We start from the raw sequence: 14133 nt of genomic DNA, 5'->3' as shown, positions 1-14133 counted from the left end.
ATCTTTAGAAATTACACATATTCATTATATGTTTTAATTGTCAAGCTATATTTTGAATGCAAGAATGTTGGTTTTTATGGAAGCCAATATTTGTTGATGAACCTTGTTTGTGCATGCTGGTTGATGGATACATTCATCCAACAATAAAGAAATGATGGCCACATTTATTTTATTGTTTAAACTAATTATAGGAATAAGTTGTTTTCAATAAATATATCAAGAGAATGACGAATAATTCATAAGAGTATTCTATGATACATTGGCTTAACATTGCATGCTGGATTTGAATCACAATTTAACCAATTGAACTTCACTGTACCTTTAAGTATCTTATAAAGTGTATTTAGAATGATACTTACAGCTGTGCCTGGGAAGGACAATCTGACACCCAGGACAATGAAGGTTTAAACAGGGGGAAGGGATGGGATTGGCTCGGGGAGGGATGGGAATGGCTTGGGGAGTGGTGAGCTGCTGCTCCAGGGTAGGCCGTACAGCTGGGGAGTGGGGAGTTTGGGTCTGGGCAGCTGTACGGGCCAGAATACGGGGAGAGCGGCGAAGGGGGGTGTATGGGCGTTTTTTGGGAGGGACAGGATATGAAATATGGGAAGGGCTGGCAGTGGTCGGGGCATGGTCATGGGTTTGGTGATGGGAAGGGCTCTGGGTGTGTGCAGAGGTGTGGCCATGGTCAGGGGTGTGTGCACGGGGAGGGGTCTGTGACTGGGCAGGGGCGGAATCCAGATGACCAGAAGTGGTGGATCCATCTGAAAATGTAAAATAAATATATTAACATCTCATACATCCTGACATCAAATCAACGCATTTAAAATTGATTATGTTTTCAATATACCTCGAAGTGTGTTTGAATCTGTAAACTATTCTGAAATGAGGATATGGTATCTATATAGGCACTCAGATGAATCTCAATGACTGTCTGTACAATGTGAAACTTATTATTGTGTTTTGGCATGGAATATGCATGTGACATAATGATGGCATGAATTATATATTCTTAAAAAAATATATACAAGCAGATTTTCATGCTGCCTGATATAGAAAGGGGGCAGTAGTGTATTTGAACAGACAAATAATATTCCTTTTTAAAGGGAAAAAGCTGTAGACTTTGAATGTCTTCAATAAAATGATTTCAAAAAAAGAAACATGTTGGAAACATGATAGATATATTTCACATACCATCAGACTCCAAGGCAGCCTCTTCCTCCTCCATCCCACATGTGACATCAATCTCTGTAAAACATAACATGTTGTGTACACCTTAAGATCAGATATTATAACATATGTTACTGTTGCTCAAATACGCACATCAATGTTGCATTAAAGATATACACACACAAAGTTATGATTTACATCATTTTGATGGAGCATACAAATGACAATAGATTTGTTATTGTCAATAAATCAGAATCTTAATGTATTGTTTGTCTTAATGTTAAATTCATAAAAGCATAGTACATAGAACATTTAAGATTTCTCATGTGTGTATCACTTGATGACTGTTGTTAAAAAAATTAAAAAATGAAAAAAACATATGTTAGACATCTTATGAATAACAAATGTGTAGAATAATAAAGTAGAAATTATTAATCGCTCAATATAAAAAATAAATATATAATCAGAAGATAAATTCTATGATTTTTTATAATGTTATGCTTCATCGGAATCATGATCATAATATTGATTAGCAATACACCTTCAATTACATATAAATGAGTCAATGGACTTACCAGGAGCCCGCAAAGGCGGCTCTATGTCACTGCTGGATTCCTGTGGGCTCCCCACACCAACTCTCTCTATGAATGATATAGATATATATTATTAAACACATTTTGGATATCACTAAATCACATCTGTCTAGAATTTTAACATTAATCAACTTTAAAATGTGAATAATAGAGCAGTCATTACACCAGAAAATGCTTGATTGAATCAAGGGGATTCTGTAAACATATCTGTATTCAACATATGTTTAATGTCAGACTACATTAGACATCAAATTCATCTCAGATGCTGCTATTGCATATCTAAATATACCCAATGATCAATGTTCTTAACCCTTTAAGGACACAGCTTTCACTTAGCTCAATTGTTTTATGACGGAATAATTCCGTCATATGTCCTTAAGAAGTTACAAGAATACACACAAACCACATATTGAGGAGCATCTGTTGACAAATCTAAACAAACATGTGTCACATCGAGCCATTTTTTCAATGTACAGTAATCTTGTTTAGGACACAACACATATTTATCACAATACATAACAAACTTTATTATTACTAATATGTAATCATGGTGCTGTTAGAGTATGCAGATATATATAAAGTAACTCCAACAGATAATTAGATTTATATATCAATAGTTTTTAATAAAAATAATGTAATGATGAATGAATCTATTTTGTCTTAAAGGGACACTGACATGATTAATTTAAATAATTGATTTCTATGTTCAAACTGTAAAAAATGATTTAACATTGACTCCTATTATAATTCGAATGTTGTTCGATATTAATCTTAAAGGCAGATAAGGAATATTGGATTCAATAAATATTGTTTGTTGAAGGTATCCACCAATCATCAATATAAACCCAGGTTGGTCAACAAATATTTAGATGCACATAAACGTACTTTCTTTATTTTAAACTACATTTAGCAATAGAATATGTCACATATGATGATAGTATTATATTTTATGTTTATTAATATTGCATACTGTATGTGAAAGACAATATTAATAATTGTAGTTCAGTATCCCTTTAATCTAAAATTAAATAGATTCCACAATGTTGTTGTTTGTTAATGAATTATCTACTCCATATGTTGATGTAATGAATGGTATTGAGCATGCAATTAAAATCAAATATGTTATTTAAGTATATCCGAATAATTATATAATTTTCATCTATTAAATAGACATTACATATAAATATAGAACAATGTGTATTTAGTATGTAATGTTCATTCCATGTTTCTAAGACAAATGTCAATTAAAATGAGACATACCATACTGTGACAAGCCCTGGCTTGAGGATCCAGCAGCCACATCCATATCTGTAATATATTAAATGAGGATTGCATATCATTAATACTAATCATGCCATGTTTAAAATATTTACATTAATAACAAATCAATAGAAAAATATTAATCCTTTGGTAGTCCCATGAGTTAATAGTTTCCGCAATTTAATGAATGATAAATATATCCTGGACTCTTATTTTCAATCAGTTGTGTTGTTTACTGTATCTTTAAGAATATATGCTTGTTATTACATAATCATCAATTGATGGCCATATGTTATAATTTATTAGTATTATTCGTTTTTTATTAGATATAATATTTAAAATAAGAATACTGTATTCTTCACTAATCTAAGATTTTCCATTTAATTTTTAACAACATGTATAAAGCAATGCCACTTTCCGCAAACCCATGTTAACGTGGATGAGAAATGCCATTTTCGCGATCATTGCGCAATGATTCCAAGCGGAATTACGCATCCGTCATTTGACCAACATGTATAAAGCAATGCCACTTTCCGCAAACCCATGTTAACGTGGATGAGAAATGCCATTTTCGCGATCATTGCGCAATGATTCCAAGCGGAATTACGCATCCGTCATTTGACCAACATGTATAAAGCAATGCCACTTTCCGCAAACCCATGTTAACGTGGATGCGAAATTACATTTCCGCTCTGTGACGCATATTCTGTAGAGCGCAAGAAACATCATTCCAATTTCATGTATCACTAATGTAAAATCAGATATCTAAACATCATATGTAGTGTATGTTGTGAGATCTGTATAGGTTTAGTATCTGACTAAATACAATTTTTGGATTTTTAACATTATAAATATTATATGAAGTTGGATAATTACCTGGTTCAGATTCTCTATCGGGTCCTCCCAGGCCACCGGACGGAGAAGCATCTGCCCTGTCCCCCGCGTCAGGACTTTCAGATCCCGCAGCTGGGAGGGAAGAAGAGGAGGCCGAGGATGGCGAGGATCTAAATCTTTTGGGGACCCGGAGATTGAGGAGCTCGCATAAAGTCACCTCATAAGGGAGTAGGTACAGTTTCCGCGGGGCCTTTCTTTGGCCCCCTCTTTTACGGGCTTGTACCCAGTCCCTTATGAGGTTGACTTTTTTCGATAAACGCAACCTCATATCTCCGAATCTCCTCATGATCTGATCCTGGGTCCTCTGGACGTCACACACCAATCTAACCGCATTGGTGATAGACTCCCAGAGGGCCTTCTTAACAGGCGCATCTGTCGAGCTCCTCTTGTTCCCAAACAGCTGGGGATAAAAGTCCTTGACGGCGTGGACCAGTGCAGCGCTCTCCTCCTTGGTGAACCTGGGAACTGACATGCCTGCTGGGTTGTATAATAATAATATATATTGCCTGCAGGCATTAGAGAACTGACAAAGATGGCAACGTGTAATGGACTTTTATATGGTGAAGTAAACATGAGATGCACCATGGGACAATTTATCTGTACATCTGATTGGATAAAAGTTTGAAATATTGTTATAATGTCTGTGAGACCATCCTGACTCAAGTTGTGTTTGTGTGATGAACTCTGATTGGCCGTTCCTTAATGTTTCATATCTTAGTAACTTCCTTACACATACCGCTTGGTGGTGCTGTAACTTCATTTTTCATGTAGACTTATTTGTAACTCATGGGCCTGTCATGCGGATATGTGTGACGCAGATTTAATATCCGTGATCCGTGAAATATTAATGATTAAATACTCTTTAAAATCTAATCCTGTCACATTATTAATGTTGTAGAAATTTCTCGGTTTAATAACGGTCTGTTTCTTTAATACAAATACACATTTAATATTGTATGTCTTTATTGTTCTTTAAATAAATTTATTGTGAAGTATTGACATTGCTCTATTAAATGTATTTATAATGCACATTGATTGTGTGCTATTGCGTGACATTACACTAATGTTTAAATATGCTAATCTGGTGTTTGAAGATGCGTTTCCCACGCAATATTTATTAATGTTAAAATTCCGGGAAGAATGTCAGTAACTTTGATAATCTGTTTATAAATGTTAAACTACAGCTTTGTTATTCGCAAATAAACCTCGAGCTTGTATTTCTCTGAAGTGCTCATATATGTTATTGTGCAATGGCGTCTTTAGTTTTAAAGAGACATTACAAACAATTGTATCAAATGATCTGTAGAGATAGAAGATTGTTTAGACTTTAAAATGTAAATCATTTTCTCTTAGTATTTATATATCCTCAACATAAGAAATTTAAATGCACATGGTTGAGCCAATCACATAAGGCATCTCTGTGCATCCACCAATCTTCATCTACTGAGCCTATCTCGATATGCTTTTCAAGCAAAGTATGTAAAGATAGGAAGAGAAGTAAATACACTATTTCAAGCTCTTAAAGGGACACTGTCCAAAAAAATTTACCATTGGTGATTGAGCATGAAATGTTAATCAACTTTATTATTTAATACGATTATCAAATGTTAAGTTATCTTGTTATGTTTCTTTGAAAAACAATAATGATATTTTATATTACGGACAATTGTTTAATAAAAACCTGGGTTGTCCTTGACGATTGTTGCATCAATTATTCCAAACAATCAAGTTCTGTCCAGAGTACTGAAGCAAATAAATTAGCTATTTACTGCCTTATTTCTAAAGTAATGATAGCAACATCACAATGAGCATTCATAATATGAGACAAGTTTTAAACTTGATTAAAATAGAATACTCATTCAGAATGTATAAATCTTTGTTTTTTTAAATGGCTACCTTTAAGTATATTTTGAGTTCATGTCCCTTTAAATAAACATTTCACAATAATGCTTAATATATCATAAACCTAGGCACCTTCCTTTTGCTAAATGAGTCTAACATATGAGTAAAGCAAATTTAGATTAACTTCTAGATTGTTTTACACACTGACTGAAATATATTTATTAAATGAGGTCTTTTTTAGCCTTCAGCGTAGAGGGACATTAAGCTATATGTTATGTATGCATTTTGTATCATAATCTTATATTTGACCAACTTTATATGTTTTGTTATTCAATTATTATATTGTAATTATATATATTCGTGGATTAAATACATCTCTACATAGGCTATTTTGATGCTGATTGTTGTTTGCATATAGATGCCTTATATCATTGACTAAGATATGTGCATTTATTTTTATTTTAACAAGTATATTTAAAGACTGAATGTAATTCTATAGTACATTCTAAATATGTTTAAATTCTTGTATGATATTTGTAACAATGTATACAAAATATACATTTTGAATGACCCCTTTAAGGACCCAAACATATTGTATTTTGATTTAACATTGACAAAATAAACTAAAGGGGAAATTACATTCTATATAGATATTTGATGTCTAACCCAAGAGGTAAGATTGTAATAAATACATAATATTACTAAGTATAGTTAAATGACTCCACTAGAAAATTACATAGATTAACCTGGCATCCAATAACTAATTATTAAAAATTATAAAGTTAAATGACCTACCATTTATAAATGTAATAATTGTAAAATATTTTCTAATAATGTTTTGAGATACCTAAGGAAGATACATGATCTTATACAATTCTTTTTACATTCAACAACACTGTCACTTTCATGTAATTGAACCACTTCACCTTATTAAATGTTAAAACAATCATAATATTAATACATATCCTAAATATTTTTAATATATACTTTTTCAATATAAAAGCATTGAAGAATATGACTCCCCAATTAATGTTAAAATATATCTTTTAATATTCTCTGAAGAATTTTATTTTCTACTATTAATGCATTATTTTCTCTTATGCATGTGCTTGTCAAATAGCCAACTATCAGTCATGGGAGTCCAAGTTTTATTTATTTACAGATTATATTGATATATATTAGAATCTGCTAAAAAAAAAAAATATATATTTAATAGAAAATAATTAAATATTCCATGAAGTCATCAGATGCCAATCTGAAATGACAAATAATAAAAATGGAACAAAGTTAATACACACGTTGTAAAATATTCATAAAATACATTTAAAATCATATGGTGTCTATGCTCTAACTTTGATCAACATTTTTTACACATAATCATTACATTCATTTTAAATTAATGAAATACATACACCATTATATTGTTGATTAAAAATAATATTTAAATTTCAAAAATTAAATTTATACATAATAATGTATATCACATGTAAACAATATATGTATGCTGAACATAAATGTAATATTTCATGTCCATTCAAATACCTCTATATCAACTATAATATGTATTCCTTTTTCTGATTGTGATCCCTAAATATCTAATTAAGAACTAAATATGACTAATGTATGTAAGCTACTAATATTCTACAGTCTTCACTAGCATGCATTGGTACACCAACCTGGACAATGCATGGTCTTTGAATGTCAATTCAGGGGTAAACAGTTGATCTTCAATAGGTGTCTTATTCATCAGTTCATTAAATAGAGGACTGGGAAATACCATCTAAAAAGGAAAATCATCTAAGTGTCTGATTGTGATCCCTAAATATCTAATTAAGAACTAAATATGACTAATGTATGTAAGCTACTAATATTCTACAGTCTTCACTAGCATGCATTGGTACACCAACCTGGACAATGCATGGTCTTTGAATGTCAATTCAGGGGTAAACAGTTGATCTTCAATAGGTGTCTTATTCATCAGTTCATTAAATAGAGGACTGGGAAATACCATCTAAAAAGGAAAATCATCTAAGTGTCTGATTGTGATCCCTAAATATCTAATTAAGAACTAAATATGACTAATGTATGTAAGCTACTAATATTCTACAGTCTTCACTAGCATGCATTGGTACACCAACCTGGACAATGCATGGTCTTTGAATGTCAATTCAGGGGTAAACAGTTGATCTTCAATAGGTGTCTTATTCATCAGTTCATTAAATAGAGGACTGGGAAATACCATCTAAAAAGGAAAATCATCTAAGTGTCTGATTGTGATCCCTAAATATCTAATTAAGAACTAAATATGACTAATGTATGTAAGCTACTAATATTCTACAGTCTTCACTAGCATGCATTGGTACACCAACCTGGACAATGCATGGTCTTTGAATGTCAATTCAGGGGTAAACAGTTGATCTTCAATAGGTGTCTTATTCATCAGTTCATTAAATAGAGGACTGGGAAATACCATCTAAAAAGGAAAATCATCTAAGTGTCTGATTGTGATCCCTAAATATCTAATTAAGAACTAAATATGACTAATGTATGTAAGCTACTAATATTCTACAGTCTTCACTAGCATGCATTGGTACACCAACCTGGACAATGCATGGTCTTTGAATGTCAATTCAGGGGTAAACAGTTGATCTTCAATAGGTGTCTTATTCATCAGTTCATTAAATAGAGGACTGGGAAATACCATCTAAAAAGGAAAATCATCTAAGTGTCTGATTGTGATCCCTAAATATCTAATTAAGAACTAAATATGACTAATGTATGTAAGCTACTAATATTCTACAGTCTTCACTAGCATGCATTGGTACACCAACCTGGACAATGCATGGTCTTTGAATGTCAATTCAGGGGTAAACAGTTGATCTTCAATAGGTGTCTTATTCATCAGTTCATTAAATAGAGGACTGGGAAATACCATCTACAAAATAGAAAATCATCTAAGTGTCTCCAATAGGATGTCTCCACAGCCTTATTCTATCAAATAGTTTGCACTTACCATGTGAACATGTCTTTGTATGGTTTTCAAGGTCAGCAGAATTTAAATATGCCAGACATGATCCCATTGGTATACTTCAATTTCAATCTTGGCTTTTTCCCCACTGTCAGTCTTGGAAATCTTCACTGTCAGGCTTCAAATTGTTCCCTTTCAGTCTTTATATTAAGTCATCTCCCTAATGTAAGAAATTATATATAAAGATTTCATACAAGTGTGTGAATCAGTTCTGTACCCCTCTCCCACCCCCCATTTCATAATAAATATCTATCACTAGCTTACTAAGCCTGTGTATGAACCTGTGTTATTTTCTATCAAGTGTGAAGATGAGTCATATTGAGCAGAACAAACCTCTGTGTGACATTGAACCATAGTCATTCTAGAGTATCCCTTTCTGATTATGTACATAAGTAATGTGTAAACAAAGTTATATTTTTAAAAATGTATGCCATATTATGTATTTGTGTACAAATCATGCCAGCAACAGTCCATACATTTCTACTTACCATCTGATGTCCTCTATAAAAACCAGGTGGCAAAGACTCGCTATAGGACCCAATGCCCAGAGCATCACCTATATTATGAGAAATAAATATTATTCTAACATTTGATCAATACTAACATGTTTGCACAATTCTCTACTTGTCATTTCCCTAGAGTTCACATCTATTGAAAATACTCCAGTGTAACTTCTATTATTTACCGTCTAAAGTGGCGGTTGATGACGTCTGCTCTGACATCAAGTCCCTCGTCCTGGAATTCCCCCTCTAGAACAGGATCATCCTCCTCATCTCTGAGGAGGTCTCTGTCCACCGGGACGGCCTGCAGCATCCCAGCCCGCTGTGCAATATTATGCAGGACGCTACAGGCTACAACGATCTTAGCCACCTTCTTTGGGTTGTACTGGAGTGCTCCTCCAGAACGGTCCAGGCACCTGAATCTCATCTTCAGGAGCCCGAACATCCTTTCAACCACCGCCCTGGTTCTCTTATGAGCCCTATTGTAGCGCTCCTCAGACACATCAGTTGGGCTACGCAAGGGGGTAATGAGCCAAGGCCGGCTCATGTACCCAGAATCACCTATAAATTTAGAACAGAACATAATTCAAACAGAATACTTAAACTAGTATATTGTTGTATAAATATATTTTTTAAAAACCATAATCCATATTAAAAGTTGTCAGAAACATAAAGAAATTAAAAAAAATTATATATAAATCTGTATCTAGCCATTTCATCTAAGCCATGCTACATATGCATATTTCTCCTAAACCAAACCTTGTGTAAAATGCTAACTACATGTTTACATTGCATTCTCTATATGAACACTTAAGGTAAGACATGCTACATATCTGCATTTCAATAAAACTAGACATTAGCAGAAATAGACAATGACAGGGTTAAATTGCATGAGATAATATCTTGCTATTTCATCTAAGCCATGCTACATATGCGTATTTCTCCTAAAACAAACCTTGTGTAAAATGCTAACTACATGTTTACATTGCATTCTCTATATGAACACTTAAGGTAAGACATGCTACATATCTGCATTTCAATAAAACTAGACATTAGCAGAAATAGACAATGACAGGGTTAAATTGCATGAGATAATATCTTGCTATTTCATCTAAGCCATGCTACATATGCGTATTTCTCCTAAACCAAACCTTGTGTAAAATGCTAACTACATGTTTACATTGCATTCTCTATATGAACACTTAAGGTAAGACATGCTACATATCTGCATTTCAATAAAACTAGACATTAGCAGAAAAAGACAATGACAGGGTTAAATTGCATGAGATAATATCTTGCCATTTCATCTAAGACATGCTACATATGCGTATTTCTCCTAAACCAAACCTTGTGTAAAATGCTAACTACATGTTTACATTGCATTCTCTATATGAACACTTAAGGTAAGACATGCTACATATCTGCATTTCAATAAAACTAGACATTAGCAGAAAAAGACAATGACAGGGTTAAATTGCATGAGATAATATCTTGCCATTTCATCTAAGACATGCTATATATGCGTATTTCTCCTAAACCAAACCTTGTGTAAAATGCTAACTACATGTTTACATTGCATTCTCTATATGAACACTTAAGGTAAGACATGCTACATATCTGCATTTCAATAAAACTAGACATTAGCAGAAAAAGACAATGACAGGGTTAAATTGCATGAGATAATATCTTGCCATTTCATCTAAGACATGCTACATATGCGTATTTCTCCTAAACCAAACCTTGTGTAAAATGCTAACTACATGTTTACATTGCATTCTCTATCTGAACACTTAAGGTAAGACATGCTACATATCTGCATTTCAATAAAAATAGACATTAGCGTCGGTAAATAACAAATGGTTAAATTTAATCCTATAGCTGAACATGACGCTAACAGTTAAAAAATACAGGGGCAATTGTCAAAATAATTAACCATGTTGTGCACTAATACTCACCAACGAGATAACCAGGGGGCATTTGTCTTTCCTCAAACTGTCTCCACAGGGACGACAGAGAGAGGATGCGGGCATCATGACAAGCACCTCCAAAATTCGCATACACATGCATAATCCTCATCCGTGCGTCACAAACATACTGCACGTTGAGGCTATGAAAATGTTTGCGATTTCTGAAGGGCAAGTCATCAATTGGAGCACGCAGCGCAATGTGGGTACAATCAATGGCTCCCAAGACATTGGGCAATTGAGCAATATCAAAGAATTCCCGCTTCAGGCGCCTCCAATCACCATCATTCTGTGGGAATCCTATGTATTGCTTACTGATACGTACCATGGCGTTCAGAAAGTTATCAAACACCCCAGAGAATGTACCTTGAGCCAGGCCATGCATGTACAGTTCTCCGGATTGAAAACTCCCGGAGGCCAGGACGTATAGACAGCTTAGCATCTTACTCATGGGGGGAACAGCAGTCCTTATTTGTATACGTGGCTCCAAATGAGGTTTAAGAAGATCGTAAAGGCCAATGAGCTGTTCGCGATCGAGCCGATACTTATCAAAAACCTCAAAGTCACTCATGTTTTCCAAGGTGGGTCTCACCCTGTAGACACGAGGACCTCGAACCAGACGACCCCTTCGTCTCGGTCTGAGCCGCCGAGGCTGCCTGATTCGACCAACAGCTAGTTCGCCAATAGCACCACCAGCAGCGTCTACCATGTCATCGTCATCCATCTTTCAAAACAGCGTAACAAGGTAAGCACTTGATCTGATGTGGATCACAAGTGATGCATTGGCCATGTTGTTTGGGGGATTTATAGTACAATTAGTCCAATGGTAGTGAGTTTGTAATGATTGCTGATTGTATTCACCTGTTTGTATGTGAGCGGCGCCAATGCTTTGACAGTGGGCGTTTATTTGTTGTTTGCTGAAATGTTAGTTTCAAACAATGATTCTCAATGTGAAAGTGTCAAATATCACACATACAGTGCATGTTTGTAATGTTTGATCATATGCGTAATCAATATTTCCTAAACGCGATGTTATAGTAACAAGCACACGTCCAGGCTAACATGAATGAAAGTGCATAGTTGTGTATAATGTGCATCGAATGTGATCGATCAATGTTGCTGCAATATTGTTTGTAAATGATAAAGTAACATCTGTAGTATTGTATATATAAGTGATTTCAGAGCTGTCAATATTGTATGCGTCCCTTTCAAATCGCAATAATAATTCAGAACTTCCCGTCTGTCATCTGTAGTATTGTATATATAAGTGATTGCCGAGCTGTCAATATTGTACGCGTCCCTTTAAAATCGCAATAATAATTCAGAACTTCCCGTCTGTCATCTGTAGTATTATATATATAAGTGATTGCCGAGCTGTCAATATTGTATGCGTCCCTTTCAAATCGCAATAATAATTCCGAAATTCCCGTCTGCCATCTGTAGTATTGTATATATAAGTGATTGCCGAGCTGTCAATATTGTATGCGTCCCTTTCAAATCGCACTAATACTGAATAACTTCCGGCTGTCATCTGTAGTATTGTATATATAAGTGATTGCTGAGATGTCAATATTGTATGCGTCCCTTTCAAATCGCACTAATACTGAATAACTTCCGGCTGTCATCTGTAGTATTGTATATATAAGTGATTGCTGAGATGTCAATATTGTATGCGTCCCTTTCAAATCGCACTAATACTGAATAACTTCCGGCTGTCATCTGTAGTATTGTATATATAAGTGATTGCTGAGATGTCAATATTGTATGCGTCCCTTTCAAATCGCACTAATACTGAATAACTTCCGGCTGTCATCTGTAGTATTGTATATATAAGTGATTGCCGAGATGTGAATATTGTACGCGTCCCTTTCAAATCGCACTAATACTGAATAACTTCCGGCTGTCATCTGTAGTATTATATATATAATTGATTTTCGATCTGACGATATTGTATGCGTCCCATAAAAATTGCACGAATACTGAATAACTTCCGGCTGTCATCTGTAGTATTATATATATAATTGATTTTCGATCTGACGATATTGTATGCGTCCCATAAAAATTGCACGAATACTGAATAACTTCCGGCTGTCATCTGTAGTATTATATATATAATTGATGTGCGATCTGACAATATTTCTGAATTGTCCCATTGAAATCTCCATAATAATGCTGTTCAAAAGTGTGTTTTACGTATATGTTGTATTGTAGTATTGAGTGTTAAAGTTCCTAAAGGGGCGGTACAGTGGTGAATCTGTGATGTGTATGGTTGAATCTTCTAATGACGTCATGATATTATTAACCTGCCTATGTAGTTGTGAAATCCTCATTGTGTTGTTGTATTGTGCTACATTGTTATTGTGTGCTGAATAAAATCTAAATGTGTGCTTTGTGGTTGCGTGATGGGTGATGCGTGTTATGTACATGTACGTATATATTGTGATTGTGTCCCACATATGCTGACTTGTATATAGCGGTCTGGCATTGTTGTTCCTTCCCATAAAGTGACATCTGTAATCTGGTGTAATGATGTTCGTGTTGTACGTAATTCCTAATGGTTTCTGGTGATGGAATCATGATGTTAAAAGTACAGTAAAATCCATATGTTGTGTTTTGTGATTCCTAGAGAGAATGTAATGTGTTTTTCCCCCATCATTTGAATGCACATGTATGAGTGAATGTTAAAAGTAATGTATGTGCATCCATGAGTGATCATGTGTTAAGCCTATGTAGATATGCAGTTGCTGCAAGCATATGAGTTGAATAACAGAAATGCAATAATAAAGGTAAATGAGAGATGTTTCCCATTGTGTAGTGTTTGTGAATCCAGAAATGTGTATTGATTTTTATTTTAATTGTAAATGTAATTTTATTGAAATAATAAT

The 14133-nt window shown here is 34.2% G+C and overlaps 1 long non-coding RNA gene across 1 annotated transcript; it reads right to left on the bottom strand.

The window, feature by feature from the left end:
- Positions 1 to 575: 575 nt before the first annotated feature.
- Positions 576 to 1796, bottom strand: LOC128643018 (uncharacterized). Its single transcript, XR_008399756.1, has 3 exons — positions 1743 to 1796; positions 1192 to 1245; positions 576 to 761 (listed from the first exon to the last, which is right to left on the bottom strand). It is a non-coding gene; the product is annotated as an uncharacterized LOC128643018 (long non-coding RNA).
- Positions 1797 to 14133: the final 12337 nt, after the last annotated feature.

This window comes from Bombina bombina, chromosome 1, assembly GCF_027579735.1.
Source record: "Bombina bombina isolate aBomBom1 chromosome 1, aBomBom1.pri, whole genome shotgun sequence".
Lineage (NCBI taxonomy): Eukaryota > Metazoa > Chordata > Amphibia > Anura > Bombinatoridae > Bombina > Bombina bombina.
Note: the sequence above shows the minus strand (reverse complement) of the source record. Positions and strands in the feature narration are given on the sequence as shown.